Consider the following 24,749-nt stretch of genomic DNA (forward strand, 5'->3'; position numbering starts at 1 on the left):
TCATGTCTAAACTGCTAAACGATGAAACTGTGTCCGGTATTATCTGGATTTATTAACCCCAGGCTCTATATCTATGGAAAAGAAATATGGCAACACTAGACATTGTAGAAATTTTGAATACACCATGTGCAATTAATGCACGTTAGTCATGAATGCTAGAAATTCATGTATGTATTAAATAGCATAAAAAGAAAAAAGATGAATCAACAGATAACCAGTTTTCTTGATCAGGATCACCAAGGCATGAGAAATGGAATTTCCATGTTTTGGCAAGACAATTCTTATCCTCATCCAGAGAAATAAGCCAAGGCAGATTCCTCCATTAGACAGCACACACTCATCGTAGTATCGTAAGAAAGATGCACACATTCGGGAGAAGATGTGGAAATGCTGTTCATAAACACAAATCTTCTATTTCTAATAGACAGAAATGTTTCTGCCAGGACCCACCATCAGAGCTGGTCTGATTAGAGCCAGAAGATGAGAAAGGCAGCAATAGATATATGTTCTCCATAGAAAAGATAATGATGGTAAACCCACTGGTCAGAGGAGCATCCTGGACTAGGGATGCAAGTGAAGTAACTTTCAATTGCCATTGTCTTAAGCTTCGGGTTTGGTTAGAGTGGCAAAGCAATGGTTATAACACATACCTGGAGCAAGGAAGCTATAAGCAAAACACACAGAGACAGAAGCAAAATGAAGGGTAGTTAAGGTCCTGAAAGGGAAGGAACGGAACTGAAAATTCCTGGTTCGGCCGGATATCCCAGCAGGCCACCATGACAACAAGCCCAAGAAGGAAGGGCTAGAAATTAGGCTTATCCTAGTCGATTTGCACATACACTACAGTCCAGCGCACAGGGCCCATCTGCTGCCAAAAACATCTTGCTACATTTCAATGGGATTGATTCATTCAAGCATTCACAGGGCTCTACATTATTTATTACATTTACTTAGTGTCGTTGGTGTACATAGAGCTTTATGAGTGACATAAGCAAAAGAGAGAGATTCCGGCCCGAGGAGCTTGTGATCCAAATGCTATTGGTGGTGGTAGTATTTATAGGCTGTCTTTCAGGATTGCCCCTCTCAGTAGGGAAGATGACAAAAGAGGGATACATACCCCCAGGTGTCCCGATTTTCCAGGGACTGTCCCCGAATTATGAAAGCCATCCCAGCTTCTGATTTAATCCTAGAATGTCCCTCTTTCCACTGCCAGTGCTCAAGCTCAGGGAGGAGGGTGAGCCAGCGCTTATCCCAAGTGGCAGTGGCAACTGCTGCAAGGAAGCATCCCATTGCCTCTCCATGGCTGCCACTGCCAGCCTTCTCCCCCAGGCAGCTTGTAGCAGCTGCCAGAGATATGGAGGGCAAGGAGGAGGAGAGGCTGCAGCCTGTTACATGGGGCATGAGGCAGTTGCTGCCTCTTCTCCTCCACAAGCAGCCGCTATGCACTGCCCACTCTGAGGGGCAGGCAGAGAGCAGGGCCGCCCCACACGCGAAGAAGGGGGAAAGGAAGCAATCTTCACTAAAATGCAGAAAGTCCAACTTCAAAGTTTCAAAAGTGTTTGTTTTTATAATGGGCCTTAGGGATTCTCTTCACGTTAAGGCAAAAATTCTTCTTCAGAAAAAATAGGGATTTATTCCCAGAACATAGTTGTGTTTGAGATATTGAGGGGTTTTTGTAGCTTTTTGGGAGAGATTTGGAACAATGCAGAATTTCAAGTATAGCTATAGTGACTATTATCACACAAAGATTGGTGTTTTATGTTTCAGCATTATGTGGGTAGGTTTCTCCTACAATGAGGAAGAACCTCCACACCACACCAAGTATAAACATATGTGTGAATAATACTCTGGCAGTTAAGCATATATAACAATATTTCCTTTATATAAAAGGTAAAATGGGAATCTTGAAAGAAGTAAATAAGCTTTGTCTGACATACATTATCTGTCCCTTGAGTTTGTGAATTTTTGACACATGTGCTTTCTGTGTGTAGTAACAATAGATCTTCCTTCTATTTTGAAATATGTTTATTCATTTGAGATGTGATGGTTGCTGAATGAGGATTAATAATAATAATAATAATAATAATAATAATAATAATACCCCACTTTCCCCCCTGACAGATACTCAAAGCAGCTTACAAATAAAATAAGAACAGCTAACCACAATTGTTAAAAAACAATTAAACATTATATATTTTTTAAATCAATGCCTATGTAAACAGGTGTGTCTTCAAAAGCCAGTGGAATGCCAATATAGATAGGCGCCTTTTTTACAGCAGGGAGTGTATTCCACATTACCAGTGTCACCAGTGAAAATGCCTCTGCACTACCACAATTATAACTGGCATATTTCAAATATAATAGTAAACAGCCAACTGCAAGACCACAGCTGCATTCTTGGTGGCTGCTCCCAGACTTTGGAACTCCCTCCGTAGAGAAGTTGACTGGCTCTGTCCTTGTTATTCATCTGGGGGCAGGTGAAGACCTATTATTCCAATAGCCTTTGGGGAAGTTTTAATGAAGGATCTGGTACCGTGCTGTTTTTATTGTAATTTTCCATATGTTTTGCTCTCTTGTTCCAAGACTCCTGCTTTACTTGCTGTGCTGTTTTAACAGGATTGTTTTATTGCATATTTCATCATGAGTATTTTTATTTTAATTGTATTGCTTTGTGTGTTTTTTAATTATTGTGTATTTTTTAATTATTTTCTATTTTAACAACAATAACACTATGGTCACAATGCTGCAGCAGGCTGCTGGGTGATATTTTTTGCTATGATACATTCCACTACCATGGTTGAGAACAAACCTAGCTGTTACATCCACCACAGAGACTGGCTGATTCTCCACCAACCCCAGACATATCTCACTGCATAAGGCAGGCCCATCATGTGGATTTCTTCACCTGCAGTCCAATTCCATGGCATTCACCATCTGACAAAGGGTAGGGAAGTGTGGCATGATGGCCTTAAGTTACATGGTAAGTTCTCTAAATGGGCAATTCAACATGAGGGATACTCATCCCTGTGAGTTGCGAGATATTTTGCTGCCTGAGGCAAAATAGAAGATGGTGTCTCCATTCCCATTCAATGTTGGTCATTGACCGTATTAAAGATATTTGATTTTGTCTCCATTCCACAGAAGCTGAACAGCCCGGAGATCTTAATTTTTAATCTTACTGAAATTGCAGTAATTATTTGTAAATTTGAATTTACACACACAGACACAAACATATGTATATTTTATGCAAAACTGTGTCCTCTGTTTCTGTGATGAATTCCCCCCCCTTTTTTTGGCAGTGCACAAGTTGTCAGCCTATCACCCCAGGATCTGCCACCTGAGGCAGCCACTCCACATAAAGGGAGAACCATCTCCGGTGGCATGTGCAATGCCTAGATGACTGATCAGCAGCCATGCTGAGAACAGTCCTAACTCATCCTATATCAACATCATGGGAATGGAAGAAACAATGGGGGAGACCATGTTGTTTTTGTGCAGAGACTTCTAGCAACCTGCATTCTGCTTCTATGATACCTCCTCTGGCATATGAGTGAAGTTTCCAGGAAAAGTTTACAGATAACAGCATAGAACTTGTATGAGATCACAAACTATAATTTTCATTTGTCATCCAGATCAAGTTCCTGCATTGCTATTATGCCGTGAGAAATTCTCAGTAGCTCAGGTTTTGACATTCACTATAATAGAACTTCCTGCGTGAGTCAGACTTGAAAGATCTGGTGGCAAATCAGTATCTGAACCCATCTCGATACAGGTTGGAGAGTACAGTCTTGCTATTAACTTGGCAACATCAGCAAGATTTATGGCACCACTTAGTATTACTGAGTCCTCCCCCCACCCCGGCCACTCTTGATATAAAAGCTCAAATAAAATTGTGTTTGCAATGAGGCCTCTTACTGAAGCTTAGTCCCCATAAACAAAAGGCAAGGTGGTGAACCTATCTCTGGACTATAACACTTCAGATTACAGGTTAGAGCGCACATGATTGTACTCTTCCCCCCATACAAAACAGAATCAAAATAACCTCCCTCCACATAGAAAACTAGTATGTCAGATAAAAGACCACATAAGTACCCTTTTCACTGACATCCAATTTTGTACACACAGAAATCTCTTTTTTGAGGGGGGTGGGTATGAAGAAGTATTGAATCATATAAGCCCCAATCTGCCATCTTAAATGGCACTATGGTAACAATACAGTGGTAACTCACAGTACATTTTTCCTTGCAGAATATTAGTCAGGACCCATACAGGAAACCATCTTTTTCCATACCATGCCTGGGAATGCTGCAGCATCACTCAAAGCATCATCACAGGGGCTTTTGCTACCTCCTTTCAAAGTGCAAGGAAGCTGTGAAGTTAACAGGCACTCACCTGGGTTGCAGCCCCACAACAGTTTATTCCATTTACCCAACATTTCCCTAGCAGTTAATTTCTGCATTGAATTTGAGTTTTCACATGATTGAAAAGCTGCTTCTGGAAATATAGTGGAGTACAGTGGTACCTTGGGTTAAGTACTTAATTCGTTCCAGAGGTCCGTACTTAACCTGAAACTGTTCTTAACCTGAAGCACCACTTTAGCTAATGGGGCCTCCTGCTGCCACCATGCCGCTGGAGCACGATTTCTTTTCTCATCCTGAAGCAAAGTTCTTAACCTGAAGCACTATTTCTGGGTTAGCGGAGTCTGTAACCTGAAGCGTATCTAACCCAAGGTACCACTGTATAGCACATTTCCATATTATTTGCTTCCAGAAAAAAAGCCATTTGCAATAACATGGAAAAGACTGCTATGGATGCTTTCAGACATGGGGAATGTTGGGTTGGTTTTCCTGATTATAATGCTAGGGCTTCTGTTCCATTTTCTAATGTTCCTTTCACACTGCAGTAGCTGTTATGCAGTTGTGGCTTTTTGACTAATATACCAGCATGTCATGAAAAATTCCATTCACACCAGCGGGTGTGGAGTGACACAGCAAGATGCCATTGGACAACATTGTTACTCTCCCACCCATTTCACACATGCATACTTCTGTTCCCCTATGAAAATGGCAGGAAACATCTGTACGCTGGCATATCACCCCTAATTTCATCACTTTACTTCTGTGATTTTCTGGTTTAATGGGGTTGCAAATGGATATTTTCTGGAAGCCATTAACATGGAAATGAGCACTAAACTTACACTATATTCTGCTAGATTTCTGGAAGCAGCTTTTACGTCATTTGAAAGCTCAAATATAATGTAGAAATTAACCGTTAGAGAAACATCGTAAAAATGGAATAAACTGCTGTGTGAGTGCAGTCCAGAGCTTTGGATAAAAAACAAAAACAAAGAGGGAATTGGGAAGCCCTTGGACCACCTCATCTTTTAAAGTGCCACTACCTCATGTACCAAAGTTTCCATTCCCCACCTAATAATAATACCTTGCCCATCTGGTCAGCACCTTCCCTCCAAATAAACCCCCTGAATGTGGAAAAAATCAAGGGTATGAAACATTTGGAGCAACGCTACTCCTAAATACTGTTACAGAACTTGGGGGGGGGTGTCCTCCTAAACACTAAAATTAATAAATGTTAGGATTTGGGGTTATTTGTGAAATGAAGAGAGAATATAAGCTGGGTAGCCTGGCCAAACTAGGGCTGTTGGGAGAACCACTGTGGGTCATTAAGAAGACAATGGAACTTCTTTTTCCAGGTGTGACTAGAGACTGGAGATTTGGAAGGTTGCCAAGGTAACTGCTCTGGAGGAGGGCAAGGGACTTCTGGGAAGAAGAAAGAGGAAGAAGGAGTGAGATCCAACTTGGGAAGGGAGAAGGAAGGACTGCCTGCAATGCTTTGGGCCATGCTGTAAGATCTGGACCCGACCCCCCCCCCCATGCGGACTGAAGGTGTAAATATGTGAATCAAACCGTATTTCTTAAAGCACGACAGTCTTCATCCTGTCTCCCATTCCCCAAAGGGACACAGACCCTGTGTGGGCGCCTAAGATCCCATACGCATTTGCCACTGCTTGGCGGAAAGAGGGGCAGGCACCAGGCTTGTGTAACAATACAAAGCATTTGCACCACAGTGGCGTAGCATGGTTTTCTGGTGCCCATGACAGGCAGGTGTGTACCAAGGGGCAGGATGCAGAGAGTGAATGGAGCCCACCATGCCAGCCCAGCCCTTGCCACCAAAGCACACACCCCCCCCCCCGGAGCCAAGCGGGGCCACGCTGCATCGCCTGCCCATCTGTACAGGGGGAGCCCAGCCAGCTGATGCAGCCCTTGGCAGGCGAATCCCCCTGACACCCACAGAGAGCAGTTTTGGGCCAGGCCATACTGGGGTCAATGCCTGCCCGCTTTCCTCCATCCGCACCCACTTGCACACTGAGCAAGGAGTATGTGAGTGTTGGCCAGGTAGCCATTCAGCAAGGGCGTTGGATATTCAGTGAGAGGGCCGGGGACACAGTAGCAAGGCAGGCTGGGCTCCAGGGCCTTGAGACCCCAGGCAGCAGGAAGGGAAGGACGGAGAGCAAATCGTAACAATTTGGGAATGTTCTAAATACAGCAGTATCCAGCTTCATTCATTGCATCCCAATATTGTTGCAACCGAACAAATGGTGCATTGCTTTCTCAAATACAGCTGTCTTGCTCCACTTTCCCTTCCTAAATTAGTTGGCCCATTCAGAGGATCTTTTCTTATCAGCAACGGCAAAAATCTTTTAGTTCTTTTGGCCAGAGTTTCTGCCAATTAAAACACAGCTTGACTTAGAAATTTGCTTCTTCTAAGTGGGGAACTAAAGCTGAAAAACAGAAGAGGCATTGGGAGATTTGGACAGCATACTAAAACTCTTCACATTTAGTCACAATTGTGCAATTAACTAAGTCTGTGCAATGTAACTGTTTTTCCTACTGCAGAATGTAAGACACTTGGGTATTTGAATTTGGGAGTTAGAACTTTATTGATAAGGGCTATAGTTCAGTGGTGGAGTATCTGCCTTGCAAGAAGGTCTCAGGTTCAATCCCCAGCATCTTCAGGTAGGACTGGGATGGACTTCTGCCTGAAATCTGGAGTGCCTCTTCTGCCAGTCAGTATAGTCAATATTGAGCTAAATGGACCAATGGTCTGACTCAGCATAAGTCAGCTTCCTATCTTCCTGTGTAATAAAATCATGAGCCAGTTGGTGTCTCTAAAAGAGCAGGATGAAGGGACTTAAGATGATGAAAAGAACAGAAAGCTGTTGCATATTTGTTTAGTACAGTGGTACCTCAGGTTACATACGCTTCAGGTTACATACTCCGCTAACCCAGAAATAGTACCTCGGTTAAGAACTTTGCTTCAGGTTGAGAACAGAAATCGTGCTCCGGCGGCACGGCAGCAGCAGCAGCAGGAGGCCCCATTAGCTAAAGTGGTGCTTCAGGTTAAGAACAGTTTCAGGTTAAGAACGGACCTCTGGAACGAATTAAATACTTAACCTGAGGTACCACTGTACCGGAGCGGTTACTTCTGGGTTTTGCCGCTCGCACATGTACACTAAATCGCACTGCACTCATGCGCAAATGAAGCACTTCTGGATGCGAACACTTCGAGTTGCGGACGTGCCTCCAGGATGGATTACGTCTGCAACTCGAGATTCCACTGTACTGGAAGAAAGATTTAAGAAGAAATTAGCACACAACCCCACCAAAACAATGATTCCACTTAAATATTATCTCACCACCATGGAAGTTGAATAACCTGACGAAATGGGAAGTGCTGATCTTACGAACTTAAAAACCGCCCCAGTTTCAGTCTATGGTATATTGATAGATCCAAATAGCAAAAAATAGAAAACGAAAATTTGACCCAGAGCTGGCCTTACCATTAGGAGCAACATTAGAGGTACTATTAAAAGAGAAAGAAAATGTCTGTTAGCTTACTATTATAGTTTCACTACAATGGAGGAAAGGTACCTTTTGTATTTTCTGCCACAGACATCAATGTCTTCTACTGCTCTGACCTAAATTGAGATTTCTCACAGGACCAATTTTCACAGTTCTGAAATGGCAACATTTTGTAGGAAACTTGGAAAAGATTAAGCCAGATGGAGTGAACTATTATGTCAGCACAGGTCAAAGCTTCCAAAAGAGTGTTTTACACTAACAAATCAGCAAGCAATAAGAAGATCAGTTTCATCTACCAAAAAAAGAGAAAATATAGATTTGAAATTTCTCATTATTCTGCTCCAATCTCTAGGTACAGATCCAGCTACTCAGCTCTTACAGCATTTGAGAATTCTAGAAGAAGAAAGTCTAAAAGTCTGAATAGCAGAATTACTGGCCATTATAAATTTCTCATGGAATAATACTGGGGAACAGAGATAATGCAGGAACTGAATATATATGGCTAAATAAAGTCAAGGATGTTGCAGAAATGTCAAAGTCCAAACACCTTATTAATTTTGGATAAGAAGTGTTGTGGCGGAAAAGGTTGGATTAAGTTTATTGTCTGGGAGCAATAAAAATATTAAAGGAGCCAAAATATTGTAAAGTTTCTTGACTTATTGAATATAAACTTACAACATTGGATGTTGTTATAATGGCACTAGGGAGAAGACTTGAGCAAAGAATGTGTTGCAACTGGATCCATGCATTTCATCTAACACTTGGCTTTGAATTAGCTCACACAACTTTTTAACAGAGTATAGGTCCAACAATATGTTAGCATTGCTGTTTATGTTAACGCATGCTTGATAAAACATTATTGCAGTTATTTGAAACAATGCTGATAGCTTAGTAGTGAAAGCAAAGCAATTAGTTCATTTTCGCTTGCCATCATTTTCTTTATGATCAAATATTTAAAAACTCTAAGGCTTGGGGGGAAGAGACCTATCTTCAGCTGATATCAGAAAAGAGACAACAGCAGACTTCAGTGACCAGGGTGTTGCGTAGCTAGGGTGTCATTGTTGCCATTGCCAGGTATACTTTCAATGTTTATTTGGCAAGGTATTTGGTCTTAGTATGTAAGGTCACAAAATGTGAACTATACTCAACAGAGAGTTGGTTGTATCATGGATAGTCTTTCACACATCATGTACATCCAAAGCTGTCTTGTAGTAATTCAGTTCACTGGTTTATCTGGAGCTGCATGATTAACCCTGTCTGGCAGTGGCTGTTCAAGGTCTCAATTGGAGATCTTTTTCATATCTGCTACCTTGGATCCTTTTAACTGGAGATGTCAGGGATTGAACCTGGAAATTTCTGCCTGGAAAGCATATATACTCTACCATTGAACTATGGATGGAATCAAATGCAATTCATATATATATAATTATATATATATAATTAAGATTATATAATTAAGATTGCCGGAAGAAATATCAACAACCTCAGATATGCAGATGACACAACCTTGATGGCAGAAAGTGAAGAGGAATTAAAGAACCTTTTAATGAGGGTGAAAGAGGAGAGCGCAAAATATGGTCTGAAGCTCAACATCAAAAAAACGAAGATCATGGCCACTGGGCCCATCACCTCCTGGCAAATAGAAGGGGAAGAAATGGAGGCAGTGAGAGATTTTACTTTCTTGGGCTCCATGATCAGTGCAGATGGTGACAGCAGTCACGAAATTAAAAGACGCCTGCTCCTTGGGAGAAAGGCGATGGCAAACCTAGACAACATCTTAAAAAGCAGAGACATCACCTTGCCAACAAAGGTCCGTATAGTAAAAGCCATGGTTTTCCCAGTAGTGATGTATGGAAGTGAGAGCTGGACCATAAAGAAGGCTGATCGCCGAAGAATTGATGCTTTTGAATTATGGTGCTGGAGGAGACTCTTGAGAGTCCCATGGACTGCAAGAAGATCAACCCTCTCCATTCTGAAGGAAATCAGCCCTGAGCGCTCACTGGAAGGACAGATCGTGAAGCTGAGGCTCCAATACTTTGGCCACCTCATGAGAAGAGAAGACTCCCTGGAAAAGACCCTGATGTTGGGAAAGATGGAGGGCACAAGGAGAAGGGGACGACAGAGAATGAGATGGTTGGATGGTGTTCTTGAAGCTACCAGCATGAGTTTGATCAAACTGCGGGAGGCAGTGGAGGACAGAAGTGCCTGGCGTGCTCTGGTCCATGGGGTCACGAAGAGTCGGACACGACTAAACGACTAAACAACAACATATATATATATATATATTCTTAAATGTGTTTTCCCCATTTGCTGTCTAGGTAACCAGCATTCACCCTGGTAAAATGGTAGTTTGGTTTGTTAATTCAGCAAAGAAATGAAAAATGAAATGGCATCCCACTTTAATATAAAGGCCAAATTAAAGAAACGTAGTAGTCTTCTACCAGTAATCAGTTATTTTAATACCAGCTATCTGGGACCAAAATCTGAAACAAAGGCAAAAAGGAATAATGTCTTAGGAACCTTCAGCCCCTGAAAACTTCCAGTTCCTCCCTTTGCCTCAAAAACTATGCAGTCTTTTGAAAAATGAATTAATGTGTGCATGAACTGGGGGCTATGGAATGTTGTGGTATGCAAGTAAACAGTTCTGCTAGTGGCAATGAGTTTTAGGTGCACAATGGAAATTCCTCATCCTCTCCTCTCTTCATGTGACCCCCTTGCAACCCCGAAATCTACTCTGGGAGTTCCTCCAACCCTCTGGAGCAGACTTACTGGACATGTATGGAGCACATCAGGAGAGGAGAGGACAGGGAAGTTCCATTGTGCAGCCAAAGCTTCTTTCACAAGCAGAACTGCTTACTTGCATCCTGCCCGTAGCTCCCCAAACAGAAGTGATGATGTCTAATGCTGCCTTCTTGTTTTCCTTTTTTATGAAACAAGGAACTTTTTCGTACAAAGTAAAAGATGAAACTATTTTACATTACAAAAGAAATTATCCACAAACCTTCACCCATTAGTTAGTACATAATAATTCATCACTCAGTAGAATTCTGTAACCTTTCCCCACCACTTGACATATAATTACTACTTATTCAGTTTTACCCAACAAGTTCTAAGAAGCAATGTAAGTTGTTTTTCAAGTAAAATTTATTAATGTAAGAATATTTGTGTCTCAGATAAAAGTGCATTCCATTATTTCTTCTTAGGCTGCAATAAAATACATTTTATAGCAACCGTGCAAGAAACACAAAGTGATATCCAAGGTAATAGTAAAAAGTAGCTTCAATGAACAATTTCAAAAATGTCTGTGCAAATATGATTTTCATTGTCTGCCTTTTAAATATTGCCCAATACTATTCCTTTTCAGAAATAAATTTTGCAGACTGTGCACATCTTCACTATGCCCTGCTAACCACAGGTCCTATTATGTGCTTAATAATTGACTATTCAATAGAGCATTGAAGCATTTTTATCTGGAGCTAATTCACCTTTGTCTGTGCATCAGCATGTTCACACAATGAATTACAGACATGATCTTCTAAAGCGCCTCAAGGCTGTGTGCTGTATTTAATCCAACTTTGTAAAAAATGCAGTGAGCCCCATTGTGTGGATTGGAAAACAAGATCTTAAAACTAGTACATGTAAAACAATGATATATTAATGCACATTTTTAATCAGTCTAGGCTTTAGCCCTTCAGATAGTAAGTCAGTGCATTATGAGCCCCCGAGCAGCAACTGAATGCCTACTGATGTGCTGTCGCAAAGCTATGTACATGCCGTACTATTGTCAGCTGGAAGCAGAAGCAAATTCTCCAATAGAATGCTAGGCATGTTTACAAATCTCCCTGCAGTTTCCCTATTGACATCTATAGATCAGATGTCCCAAGCTTATAGATCACAATTTTGAGATGCTGCCGAATCAGCACATAAGGTGGCCATTTACAAGTATATACCGTTTTGCTTAAAGTGATGCAGTATGTTAATTGCCTCTGTTCTCCCATCTCCCAAACCAAAGCAGTCTATGTATTAACAGGAATTCTTTGAAATACTCTTTATGTACCATTAGGTACTGGTGGAGGCCCCCAAAGCACCATATGATTGAGCAAAACTGAGTTCAGGGTGACCCCAAATGGAACCACCATTGTATCAGGGATGGCCAATTTCTTTAATATCCAGAAGGAGGAGTGGGCAGGACCCCCTGCCCAATCAATGTCAGGTCTAAAAGGCACTTGAACCCTATTTGTGCATCCTTAAATTGTATGTGTGGAGCAGGAATGGTGTCACCCATACTCCCAACCTTCCCACACTGAGTGGGAAGTTCTGAAGTGGGATTGTAAGTACTTTAGCACATTCAGGGGAAAGGTTCTTCTCTAGCTTTTCCCTAGACCACTGATAGTGCAGCCTCCTGGCTGCCAAGCAAGCCCCCCTCTGGTGGCTCTGGACTTCTTGTCAGGCCCAACATTGTTTCTACATCTGGGGGTAAAGGGGAAAGGGTCTGAGGCTGAAGCAGGGCTCTAGGTGTGGTGTGCTGGAGGGGCTGGGCAATTTGGGTTGCATGACTGTGACAGGGTTCCTCTTTGGGTTCCTAACAGCGTTTGAAACTCCCATTGTTCTAGGCACATTTTGCGACAGGGAATTTCATTAGCGCAAGCTGTTTCTGAGCTCTGGGCACAGTACTGTGCCTAAGATTTCAGATTAAAACTGCACAGTGGAAGGAAAGGAGGACCTTTTTCTGCCTCCCCACTTCCAGCCACTCTCTGAAGACTGGAGAAGATATCCTCTTAAGAATATTAGGGAGGTGAGCAGGGGAAGCGTGGCTTTGTTTTTTGCAGTCTTCAGATGAGGACTAGACCACATGAAAAATGAACATAAGATTTTAGCTGCATTTCATTCATTTTCAGCTTTGTATTCTTGTTATTAAAAAAGTGCACCTAGGCATTCCGTTGTTGTGCCCATAACTTAGATATAAGGTGCCATTTAGCTCCTAGCTTTCATATCTCATTGGTTCCTAGTGGCGCTGGGGCTCTCCAATCCTCTTCCATCGGTGAGGTATCCCCTGAATTATAATCAGGCTTTACTCTGGCACATGTACAGTGTCCTCTGACCTCCTGCACAATAATATATGAGAAGATGCCTGCAATGGGTCTGCAGCAATAAAGCACACTTGTCTTTCACCACCATCACTACTCTAGTATAACCACTTCTGTTGGCTTACGGGATGCCAAACTACCCAGCTTCCTGTGCTACAACTCCTACTCACATGCTGCTAAATTGTTCTCAACTTTTGGGGGACCATTTACAGAGCATCAGTCAAGAAAGCTATGAAGGCTGAGAACAGCGGTCTTATTCCTTCTACCAATGGTGGGATCACCAGGGCCAGACTCACCTGATTATTTTCTACCCTGAAATTCAATGAGAAACGTTCAGTTTTGTGAGCTGGGGCAGCTAGTGCTCCCAGGTATCTCCAACTTCAGCCCCTTTACCCTTTCTCATTGGAGTGAATGATTCCTATTGATTGCTACCAAAGAAAGTAAATTGCATCCTGTCATACATGTAGGTGATAGAATAAGATAAAGCATAGCTCTAGTGAGCAGCTCATGCACATTAATCTTCCCAAACTTTAAACCAATATTCTATGCCACCTAGACCTTTATCAAAATAATTTACTTGGTACCTTATATATGGGTAACCTTTGTATACTGAACCTACTTATGTAAATTCATGTCTCACTAGAGACATGTCACATATAAGACAAACTACCACCTTAAGCAGCAGCAGATGTGAAGTGTCGGACAAAACTCCTTCACTTTTATTGTTTCCTCCAAATGAAGCTAAGATGCTTTAGTTAAGATAGTGGAGGAGTTGTATCTGCAGTGTGCATCTCAAAGATTGTGGTGTTTGAGCAAAATATTTCATTGTTAATCCACCTTTTGTAAGAACTCGAATCCTGATTTCAAGGTTATTAAAAGAGATCGGGCACTGCATCATATTGCATTCACCTGTGGCCAGTAACTGATTATTCTGAGGGAAGCAATTACTCAACATAGACTCCAGCTCATTGTTGAATGCCAAATTTTGCATTTGGGGGAAGAAAATGACTCTTGAATATATGCTCTGAAGCATGAGATTTGATTACCTTTATCATCACTTGCAAGGCCATAAATGTTGCAATAAAAGAACATAAACGCATTCAGCCCTTTTTCAACAGTTCATGCACAGTATTTTTGCTTGCTTAATTATCTTTTGTGGTTGTGAACTCCACAGATTAAGAATATGCAACTGACAATTTCTTCTATTACTAATCCTGCTTTTCATAGTTATAGGAGAATCCTAAAATCTTCGTATTTATTACCACTGTGAATTCTGCAATGACAGAGGAAGAGAATCCATTTCTTGCTTCTTCTTTTTACTCTCTCTGTTCAGAAAAGGGATGGGAAATTCTTTTTTCTGACTTCTCCCTCTTTTGAAAAAAGGACAGGAGAAGCTACAGATCAGCTCAGAGGGTCTTATGGTAGGCACCTGGTAGGCAGTTGATTTGGGGGAGAACTAAAAGGTTGAACTCAAGGCAACAATGTTATTCTAAAAAAATTCCTAGAGATGTGGTAGAGATGTCCCTGGGAAAGTAACATGCAAAATATCAGAAGGATGGAGGCAAAGGCTACAGTTATGATGAATTGGGGTGTGTGAAGAAGCTTCAGGCTTATGTTCTGCTCAATAGAAGTAGCAGAAACTAAGTGCAAAGCTGATTTGATAGGAATGGGTGTGTGGGCACGAGACAGAGGCAGAAGGACTTGAATTTCCAGCATTTTCTAAGCAAGCATTACTAGCTAAGTGCACAGAACAGACAACAATGTAATACTGCATTGAAATCCCTTCCCCAAAGCACTGTGATAGGAGAGCCCTCCTGGTAAAGTGATTCTCATTGGCTAGAAGTTAAACCTATCAGTCATTCAAAAAGCTCTCCACCTCCCTCTCCACAGCCTGTTGTTTCTCTTATATGGCAAGCTTAGAACAAAGATTTCCATTTTTGCAGACACACTATCCACAGTGTTTTTAAACACCCTGCTCTCCAAAGGAATAATAGTTTTGGAGGCCCCTGCTTTGAACAGTTCCTGCTTCAACCCAGAGAGCCCAACTCTGTCCAAAGCAGCCCTGCTTCAGGATTTTTCTCATCCCTTTGCACCCTACATAGTGTGTCTCTTTCTACATGCATATTATTCTCTGTTTTCTAGTTACCTAGAACAATGGTGGGAAGTTCTACACTGGACATCCTCAAGCAGAGACTGAACTATCAACTGTTGGTACATCATCTAACTCTAGATATCTTGCATCAAGCATAGAGTTGAACTAGATTGCCTAATACTTCTTCGTTCTTTAGTCCTGCACCTTCATTCATCTTTGTACCAATGAACCCATGAATGGAAGAACTGAGGTCCTACCTGCTGGCTCTGCCCCAACCTGCACATGTTTAAGGGCTTTAGTGCACTGTTTATGCACAGGGCCTTTGGATGACTAGAACAAGTGTGTGTGTTTGTGTGTGGTCCCAATTCCTCCTAGCACTATTCCATATCATTGTTTTTTCTGACACAGAACCCATAGAACCCACTGTCCCTACTAGGATCAAAACTTTAAAGCATCTTGCATGATTGCAAAAACAGAAGACAGAGTTTTCACTGCCACTCCCCCCCCCCAATGTTAGTGGTTTTTGCTGCTCCTTTCCTTAAAAGTTCAACAACTTTTGACCTCCCCCCCCCAGGGGGTGGGTCTTTGCACCCTGGTGGCGCATATGCTAAAGACAGCCCTGAAAACCTTTGTTCCCCAGCTATATGAACATCCAAAAATGTCGGTTTGGCAGCAATTAGGCATTAAAAAAGCTTTCATTGCTCTTGTGCCCTTGCACATTCTCATTATCAGGTTTCTTTCCACATGCTATTCTCACTCTTTTACAAACACTATTCATGCCTATTGATTAACAGCACCTAATATTTATTTAACAAGGAACTTCATTTTCCCCCCTAGCATCACAGCTTCGGATCTGCTGTACTTTCACACCAGGGCAGGTTGTATTATCAGTTTGACTCTGATCCTGTTATGCCCGCATGACATAGAGAATGCATGTTAAGACCTTAATTATATAGCTTGTGTTATGTAAATGGTATTTATTTTTAACAGAGCCAGGTGTTTTTCATCTGTTTGCAAATAATTCTCTTTTGCACCTAGAAATCTAGGAGAAACAGGAGAAAAACAAGAGAATTTACTTTAAATAAGACATCTTTGGGAGATGGCTATGTATATCCTGTGAGAGGTAAAAGTACTGAAATGTTATTCTATGAACAACACATATAAATTGGAAGTTATTTTGTTGTTGTTGCTGCTGCTGCTATAAACTATGCTACACTAGCTCACCTGTATCTGCCTGTTAACATGAAACAAACACTCCTTCACCGTAGGTACAGTATATCTCATGGATTGCGAGCTTGTCCAAACTAGGCTTTACCATGAGTTTGAATCTAAGATTTCCGAGCAGTGTCCACATGATGCTGCCCTCAATCAGAACCCATCCCACATATTTTGTTGTGTTAATTTGGATTACACCATTCATGGGAAAATCTGAAAAGCAAACAAAACCCAAAGCAAATCTGCAGCTGCCTGGCTGCTGGAGCAGGAAGAATCCAGAGGTTGCTTGCAGAGCTGAAGGAAAAGAAGGACCTTTATCCTGCTCCCCACTTCTAACCATTCACTGAAGACTGGAGAAGGGATCCACATATTAAAGGGAATGGGCAGCATAACTCCCCCCCCCCCAAGAAGTAAACATATATACTTTTTAACTTCTGGCAGAAGCCACCCAGTCAGTGCCAGGAGGTTATTTCACAGGTATCCCCAGCACTGACAGTACTTCTGGACAAAGGTGGAAAGAAAATTGATTTAAGATGATCACAGATGCTATCTGATCTGCAGGGATAATATGTATTGGAGCAAAGAAAGTCCAATCAGGACATTTCACCTACCAAAGATATTGCATAGCAGACATGAAAGCTACATCCCACAATCCACTGCTGTGTTACAGAGGATCCTGAGGCACAGCTCTTGGACCATGTGCACTTGTGTGCAATCTGGCAGTTGCTCCACAGCATCCTGTGTGATGGTTGTTTCTTTATTTCATTTATAATCTCTCTCTCTCTCTCTCTCTCTCTCTCTCACACACACACACACACACACACACACACACTTAAAAAAACCATTTAGAGAGTTCCCAAGGTATCTCCCATCCAGGCCCTGATCAGAGTCAAACTGCTTAGGTTCAATACTGCTATATCATGTGTTTTCAAACTATGCCATAGCACCACTGCAAAAGGTATCTAGGATGCACTTGGACTGCATCTTTGGCAGTAATGAAAAGGAAGGTAACTTTCACCTGGCTTTTATGCAGCTCTTTGTTTACAGGATGCCTCCTTTTGTGGGCTCATTTTGCTGGTGAGCTCTACAGAAATGATTAGGCTGAACACAAGTTAGCTGCTACTGTCAGTTTTTGAATTAACTACATACAGACTAGGTATGTACAGTGCAATCCTTTATGTACCTACTCAGAAGTAAGGTTCCAGTGGTGCTTACTCCCAAAGGAAGTGTGTACTAGGATTGTAGCCTTAGTGAAAAGCAATAGTCTCTAACTGAAAGGAATATGCAATCTGGCCAGTTGTCCTCAAGAGACAGTTATCACCTCATCAACTGCAGCTAACACTTGAAACTCTGCTGCAGCTGCCATCTGGCATGTGAGCAGGGATCTAGGCCTAAATACAAAACAATAAAGATGGATGGGAGATTTGATGATTTGTTCAGCCAATTGCCACTTTGTGTAGAATTCTGTGTATTAAATGATGTAAAACTATATTTCAAGGTTACTCTGGGTATGCTTTATCACCTCATCCATCAAACTGTCTTAGAGGGTAAAACATTTTATAGCCAAATGGGGAAAACCCAGCTTAATCACACAAATAACTTTGGTTTACCTGATAGGTTTTATTTCTTAAACAGAGAGACCAGATTTATACATCCACTGGAATTTGTATTTTAGAACTGTTTTATGGTATTTTACAGCTGAACACAAAGTAAGAAATTAGGCTAATGTAATGGACAGATCACAGTGAGCATAATCCTGCCTGTGGCATTTAGGGAGAGGGGTACTATCCGGCCCCATCACTGATGATGGACCTGGGCCAGTTACCAATTTCCAGAATAACTTTCAATGCTGCCATGATAAAATGTTCTCTTGAGCTACTTGGAAGACACATGGGATCCAAGTGCAACCCATCTGCTGATATCTGGCAGCAGCAGTAAGCCAGAACTTTTATCAATTTTGGCACAAGCCTTTGCACAGAAACCTAGAAATCTGTACAGTGTGAACATGGAAGTCAATTCCTCCCTGCTTTCAATATGACAGAAGTTGGCCTTCTTCACCACCCTCACCACCATGCAGTAGGCATGATTATGTGCTTTAACTCATGTTCAGTCAACTTTGCAATATGCCTTTCACCTCTTGTGCTCTCAAGCTGTTGTCTAGAGTATTTTATCAGCTGTAGGTCTCTGTTATACCAAGATGCAGAACAGACTTCGTAGTGCTGGAGAGGGTGCTCACCAACCATGTCAAGAGTCTCATGTCTCATTATATCATAGCTTCAACGGGGTCTCTTGCTCTATCCACAGGAATTCAGGAATCCATTGGATTCCATTAGTCTCTGGGAACAGTCCTCCACCACCACCACAGCAAAGGGGAAGGACAAGAGCAATGAGCTAGCTAGTAAAATTCTGGCAGCTTTACCAGACAGTCCACTCCAGATGCAAACACTAAACACCATTCAGTCAGCACTAAGAGACTTTCCTCTACCTAGAGAGTCCATAGTAATATATGGACCATGGCATATTGTGCTCTCACAAAACTCTGTAAGCAGTTGTGGAAAAACTCTTCTCTCTGCGTCACATCTGCAGGTATTAACAGTCTCCTCCTGCACCTACAGATGGCAGTACTGCTTAGCTCAAGTATGATCTACATCAATTTGGATGGGATAGTGCCATCTTAAATTTGCTTTACAAATTTGATTCCTCTATTTTTTTTCATGCAGAGTTCAATCTGCCCTCATCTCTTCTTCAAAATGATAAACCCATTACAATCTATAAAGGGGTGGGAAACCTCAGGCCTATGTACATGCAGAAACCTCTGGCTTTTGTGAGGCTGGGCTGCAGCCCACTGAACAAAGGTAAGAGTCACATCTATTGCTCCACCCACCATTGGCATATGGCCCTTGGAAGGTTGGCCACAAGGAAATGCAAGCCTCAGGCATTTTCAAAACAGATTCCTTTCTGTGGACCCTTATTATGTGTAAAGTGTAAAATGACAAGAACAAGCAAGTTGTTTCAACAGCTACTTACCACTCTGGAACCTAAAATGACTTTCACCTGGGATCCAACAAATACTAAACCTGAATATCTTCCGGGTGGGGGCAGGAATGCACAAGACCTGTTAATTTTAACAAAGATTTAAAAGCCTGGAGAATATGAAGTGTTTTCTTTCAGTGACACATTTCTTGTTAATGCTCCCTTCATGTTTTCCTCTGAAATATTCTTAAGTGGTGTTTACTCACCCAAAGTGTTCAGAGAAAGGGGGATTAATGGTTTGAGAACGTAAATGTAACCTATTCCTATTTGACCTTCATAGTAAGCTTTCAATAGCCAGTGTAAGAGCCAATGTAAGATTTCAGGAATCGTGTATGTGTGAGAGAGAGTGTGTGTTGGGGAGGGGGGAGAGAGAGAAATGGAGTCATTTTGCTGTTACTATTGTTAAACAATTGGGAGTCAAAACTCTTGCTGATCCACCTCAAATTTCTAGATACAGTGGTACCTCGGGTTAAGAACTTAATTTGTTCCAGAGGTCTGTTCTTAACTTGAAGCTGTTCTTAACCTGAAGCAGCACTTTAGTTAATGGGGCCTCCCACTGCTGCTGCACCGCCGGAGCACGATTTCTGTTCTCATCCTGAAGCAAAGTTCTTAACCCGAGGTACTATTTCTGGGTTAGCAGAGCCTGTAACCTGAAGCGTATGTAACCTGAAGTGTATGTAACCCGAGGTACCACTGTATATATCAATCTGCTGTCTGCCAAGCCCTGGTCTAATGGTTGCTGTGTGACAACACAACATTGAATGTCCACTGCCTTTCAAATCAGCTGAAAAGTGTGTCACTTGTGCTTGCCAGCTGAGGGCTCAAACAAGTTTTACCTGGAAAAGTGTGTGCAAATACATCCTAAACCATCTGTTTGAATCTCCATGGGAGATAGCCAATTTTGATTTGGAGGTATATAGAAATTATGTTCAGATGGGGCAATTGCCAGCTGCCTGTGTGATTGCCTCTTTGTCTCCCATTCATCCTGCATATTTGTAAAGAAACCAATTATGATATCCCCAGATATCTTTCTGCCAAAGGAATTGTACCATATATTTTTCCTGTCTTCCCAATACATTTCTTCATACCAGAGGTATGCATTGGTAAGGACCAGTGCCAGAAGAACAAAAGGCTGTGTTGACTAGCTCTGCTGATTTGTTGGCAGATCTTAGAAATTGATAGCTAAATTCTGCAGCATTTCTGTATTCATAACTCTAACTGAAGTTCAAGGGAACTTTGAATTAGAAGGATCACAGTAAATGCCAAGCTTCTGGCAAGCCTGCTGATCTCAGGCATCCTCCAGAGATACTGTGTAATTGGCAAGCTTTTGCTTCCCATTTGTACTCTTATTCTCTGCTGAAGCACAGGTATTTGTGTACACTGAGCCACAAACCATGTAATATGTAAAGGGCATTTTTGCAAACACTTTTCAGATACACTTTTCTTTAGATATCCTCTAATACTTGTCCAATAAACACAACAGAAATACACAACAGGACAGTTAATTAATTTTAATTATGCTGTGATTGCATATGGAAGAAATCACCACAATCATATGCAGATGATTTAGTTGTGAATTTTTTTAACAGTCTTCTTCAGCATCAACTTCTTACAGTCTTTTGTGTATATGTGATATTTGTTATCCATCAATAGATCAGTGAGTTAATCTGTTACCTTAAAATCACTTTTCACCATGTGTTTCACCACTGTCTGTGTTCTGAAGGTTGGGTCCCATGCTATATACCAATGCGGTACGATGCGACAGTATTTGCACTGAAGGGCAGGGCCTTTATTGTTATATCTCCTGTCCACAGCTATGGAATCAACTCTGCAATGAGGGCCATAACTGTCTGGGGAAGTTGTAAAACACACCAATTCCAAAATGCTTTGGCACACTGACTTGTAATAAGGAGATGGATTTCAATGACTTTGAAAGCCATTCTTTTCCCTCCTGCATCCTGAAAAGCCTCTCCAGAAGGTTGAAGGGTTTCCTCCTGGACAGTTTGTGGGCTGTGTCACACTGAACTTTGGTGTGGTGTCGGGGAGACTGCCCAAAATAGGACAGAGGAACCTTGCACATAAAATTTCTTTACCCAATATTAAGCAATCTCTCCCCTCAGTCTCCAGAGTGTTTTTTTTTTGTGGGGGGAGGGTACAGGTGACTGTAGGGGTGAATAGGTTGGTTGTGCAAACTGCAGTCCACAACCCAAGGTCTTCTATTGTTGGTATGAAGTATATGGTTCCTGATGTTCTGAATGTGGGAATGATTTGCATTTTCCTTGACTGTGGTTTTGTTGTTTTAATTTATTTTGTAAGCTGCCTTGAGTTTTGGAGAGACATGGTACAGATGTTGTAAATAAAAATAAAGAATTATAAAGAATAACAGTTCAAGTTACATTATTAATTTTGCTACGGCCTTAAACTACTTTAAGATTATTGGTGAACTTTTGCAACCTATTTTTATTCTAGGGTCTAATGTTGTAAGGCTCAATGCAGCATTCAATCAATGAACTGGTCAGAGTAATTTATTGCAAAATCCTTGTTTGCTTAAAAACAAAAACAAAAAACCAATGTTGCCGATTAAATGGAAAACTTACAAAAACTATGGGAGGCAGATGCCTTCTTGGGAGGCATTTCCCATTTTTGCCTTTCACGAATGGAAGTGCCTTCACTAAGGGTGTGCTTTCTGCTTCATGTGTGTGAATCATCAAAAAAGACCCCCCCCCCTCAAAATGATTATCTGTTTCATGTGCATATTTAATCAACTGATCAGCCTCATACTTATATTTTTGAAAAAAGCATCCAGGTGACTTATCAAGTTTAAAACAAAGACACAGTATACAAATATAGTAACACACCAATAAAACACCATAATTAAAATATAACAGCAAGCATCAACAAAATCCCCTCTACAGGCGTAAACTCATCTGCCAGCGCAAAACCCCCATCATATCAAGCAGCTAAATAATAGTCCAGGGAAACCTGACAGAATATGTTAAAATTTACAAAACTGCTATACAGTTTTTAAAGGCCAAGGATAAAAGGAAGGTCTTTGCCTGGTGACATAAAGATTGTAAAGGGCTCCCTGGAAACAGTGGTGGAAGTAGATACTTTCCTCAGATAACAGCTTGTTGTGAGTTGGGCAGGGGATTGGGCTGTATGCCTGAGCCCCCTTCTCATTCCTGGATCCAGCATGGATTCAATTCCTAGAATAGCCAGGCCAGCTTCCTGGTAAAGGAAGTAGCTTTGTGCTAGACATCAGATGGGTAGGCCCTGCTCCCTCAAGTCACTAGTAGTTAGAAAGGCAAAGGCCAGAGTTGAGAGTTGAGAGCATGTGAGCTAGAAAGTAGAAGCAAAGTAGGCTGGGCACCTGGGGAGACAGAACCATGCCTGATTTCTATTGGAATCCAAGGCTGTGACTACAGGAGAAGCAAGACCTTCTTGGGATGTTAATGCTGTGAGCCCCTCCAATGTAGGCTCAGGTTGTATATATGTGTAAATAAATCATACATCATAAAGATGCCACAGTCTCCGCTGTCCTTAGTTCTAAGGAAACTGAACCCTGAGCAAGTGCCTGGAACCCCTGGAATCTTACACCACTTGGAGATTGGGATGGGGTGCAAAAAGCTCATTATGCGAAGTGTGAAACGGCCACTACTCTGTATCTCTTTTCTCCTCTTACTGACAACATCTAATTTTTTCATAACATCTTTTGTCATCACGCTATGTGACTTCCTGCTTCACCAGTTATCTGAGGCAGTTTGAAGACACATAGCATGAGGGCAGCATCTCACAAGGTTTGTGAAACTAGGCACTATTGGGAAGAGAGTAAAAGACCTAAAGTAGTAAGCTAAAGAACTTACCATCACTGGTGCCTGCAACACCCCAGCCAGAGCTGCACGGAGGATGGCAGAGGGTAGCATACATCTTGCAGCTCCTAGTCCTTAGAGCCATAGCCTACGGAAAGAAACACAACAGTGACTACATGGGCTAGTGAAGGTATGTCATGACTGAGCATCCTTTGCAGTAACTGAACCAAGCAGGGGCCCTACAGAGGATTAATAGTGCTCTGGAGATCTTGCACCTACAACAGTGAATGGCTTTCTGCCACGGTATCTTCAATGTAGCCTGAGTGTTGTACTTTATGGTGCCTCTGTCCAAAATGTGGGCCAAGGGAGAGAATCATGAACACTGGGCTGGTATCTCCTGCTCCCCACCCAATCCCTATGCCATCTCACGTGACTCACTCTCCTTTGGGTCTCCAGCAGTGTTGATATGCTTACCCACCCATGCAAGTCTGATACCTTGCACCAGCAAGCCCATGTATTGTACAGCAGAGCAAGGTTGCCACTGCAGAAACATCCTGTTGTTACAGAGATCCCAACACTTTTCTTTGCAGGTATGAGGGGGATTTCCTCTTACAGTCTACATTTCTGAGGCCAATTGTGAGGTGCCTCCAGAACACAAATGTTTACTTTGATACTCAGCCTTATTGCATGTAAGCAGCTTATACATATCTGTGATAAACTTGTAAATAATAATTATAATTTTATTCTCTAACCCCACTATATTTTCCTTTGTGGACTTAATGATGCTGAAAATCTCTTTAATGTCTATCTAATCGGCTTCTATTATCCATTTCTCTATTCCATTTCACAAGAGAGAGACCACTTTACTCCCTCTTCAAAGAAGGAAATCAGGACAAAGGTGCCTGCAGAAAACTGGTGTGGGGCCCAATTCAGATCAGAAACATTCCAGACAGAGCCCTGTAGCTTTTTTCTTCAAAAGAAGACAGGTTATGCAAGCTTTTGCTTTTCTTTTCTTTTAAAAGGGTGAACAGCATAGTGTGTCATTTAGAGACCCTGCAACCTGGCTAGTTTTCAGGTATGCCTACATTAGAAAACAGCTTTCTTTGTTCTTTTAAATCCAGAGGAATTACATGCAATTTCCAACATCGCCTAGAAAAATATTAGTGACAACGCCTCAAAAATCTCTGTACCCAATTGCACTGTATTTCAGTTTCTTAAGGAAAAGTATTCCTTAACATTCCAGATCTTGCAGAGGCCTAAGTAAGATTTCCCCATTGTAATATATTGTGTGGGTATACTTTTGGGGTAATAACTAACATTAGAGTAGACCCATTGAAATTTGTGGTCTTAAGACATTTAGGGCACAGCATGATTTAGTTGAATATCACCTATAGTTTCCCAATTGTTATTGGTTATGTGTTTGTTTTCTTCGAGCTTGTGCCTGAGAATTATGGCGAGACTACTTCTTTGTGCTTGTAGATGCTGTATCTGCTACTCTACCCTCTCCTTTTAACCCTATTTCCCTTATTTATCTTTTTGTGCCTGAAAACCTTGCTTTGGGATATGTTCTTTTGTTTTGCATGACAGGAATATTTTAATATGAACTATGAATGCTGAGTAATTGTAGATGTGT

General features: G+C 41.6%; 1 long non-coding RNA gene across 5 annotated transcripts in view; it reads right to left on the reverse strand.

Moving 5' to 3' along the window:
• Nucleotides 1-24,749, reverse strand: part of LOC308586297 — a 136,044-nt gene that overhangs the window by 107,258 nt on the left and 4,037 nt on the right. For 2 of the 5 annotated variants that reach the window (XR_014007774.1, XR_014007775.1), the window contains exons 2-4: nt 23,171-23,264; nt 19,302-19,389; nt 15,847-16,101 (exon numbers count right to left, since the gene is read on the reverse strand). This is a non-coding gene — a long non-coding RNA (uncharacterized lncRNA). Of the gene's footprint in view, nt 1-1,907; nt 2,051-15,846; nt 16,102-19,301; nt 19,390-23,170; nt 23,265-24,749 lie in introns of those variants that run through there. The other 3 variants (XR_014007771.1, XR_014007772.1, XR_014007773.1) reach the window with 2 other exon arrangements.

The sequence above is a fragment of the Podarcis bocagei genome (genome assembly GCF_964188305.1).
Source record: "Podarcis bocagei genome assembly, chromosome: 4".
Classification (NCBI taxonomy): Eukaryota; Metazoa; Chordata; class Lepidosauria; order Squamata; family Lacertidae; genus Podarcis; species Podarcis bocagei.